This window comes from Canis aureus, chromosome 16, assembly GCF_053574225.1.
Source record: "Canis aureus isolate CA01 chromosome 16, VMU_Caureus_v.1.0, whole genome shotgun sequence".
In the NCBI taxonomy this organism is placed as follows: Eukaryota; Metazoa; Chordata; class Mammalia; order Carnivora; family Canidae; genus Canis; species Canis aureus.
The window spans coordinates 41,359,618-41,360,895 of record NC_135626.1 but is presented as its reverse complement, the minus strand read 5'-3'; the positions used below and the strand labels follow the sequence as shown (position 1 = coordinate 41,360,895).

At 53.4% G+C, this 1,278-nt stretch overlaps 1 non-coding gene across 1 annotated transcript; it reads right to left on the bottom strand.

Annotated features, from left to right (window-relative positions):
• Positions 1-859: 859 nt before the first annotated feature.
• Positions 860-1,050, bottom strand: LOC144287341 (U2 spliceosomal RNA). The gene has a single exon (XR_013355181.1). It is a non-coding gene; the product is annotated as a U2 spliceosomal RNA (small nuclear RNA).
• Positions 1,051-1,278: the final 228 nt, after the last annotated feature.

Below are 1,278 nucleotides of genomic sequence, written 5' to 3'. Positions count from 1 at the left end.
ATTTTTTTTTTTTATGATAGGCACACAGTGAGAGAGAGAGAGAGGCAGAGACACAACACAGGCAGAGGGAGAAGCAGGCTCCATGCACCGGGAGCCCGACGTGGGATTCGATCCCGGATCTCCAGGATCGCGCGCCCTGGGCCAAAGGCAGGCGCCAAACCGCTGCGCCACCCAGGGATCCCTTATTGATTTTAAATATTCTCTTTATTCATGAGAAACACGGAGAGAGGTAGAGACCTAAGCAGAGGAAGAAGAGGGAGAAGCAAGCTCCCTGCAGAGAGCCCTTTGCGGACCTCGATCCCAGGACTCTGGGATCAGGCCCTAGATTCATGAGGGCAGACACTCGACCCCTGAACCGCCCAGGTGTCTTAAGGGTTTTAAGGGGGCAGGCCTGGGTGGCTCAGCGGTTTAGCGCCGTCTTCAGCCCCGGACGTGATCCTGGGGATCCAAGATCGGGTCCCACGTCAGGCTCCCTGCATGGAGCCTGCTTCTCTCTCCCTCTCTTCTCTCTCTGCTTTTCATAAGTAAATGAAAACTTAAGGGAAAAAAAAAAAAAAAAAAAAAAAAAAGGTAAAACTCAAACTTAAAAACAGCTTTAGGGAAATGAACAACTTAAACCAGAAAGAGAAAAACAGTAGTACAACGGTCAGTTGCTCCCACAAACCGTGAAAGTGCGGCTGAGGTTAGCAGAGCTGGAGAAAAAAAGAAAACAAGAAGTCAAGTTCGATTCAAGCCTCGCCCTGAGCTCTTTTCTTGCGCTAAGCCCCGCTCCCAACCCTCCCCGAGAACAGCAGAGAGCCTCTGTAAGCGCGGCTCCGGAGAACTTAGACTCTGTCTTTGACAACCCAGTGTTTCCCCGAGGGGGTGCACCGTTCCTGGAGGTACTGCAATACCAGGTCGATGCGCGGAGTGGACGGAGCAAGCTCCTATTCCATCTCCCTGCTCCAAAAATCCATTTAATATATTGTCCTCGGATAGAGGACGTATCAGATATTAAACTGATAAGAACAGATACTACACTTGATCTTAGCCAAAAGGCCGAGAAGCGATACCGCCGCGCACCCCCCCGCGCACGCCCTCCCGACGACGTCCACCTTACACTCACGGTGACTCGGCTCCCGCTCCGCCCACGTCCCGCTCCCCCCGCTTCTCCCACCGTGGCACGGGCGGCACTAGCCGCTAGGCTCTCCTGAGGCCTTGTAAAGTCTCTTCCTTTTAAAAGACAAACGATGCGTCCGTCGTCGCGTCGTCGCCGGCCCCGCAAGGCCCTTCCTAATT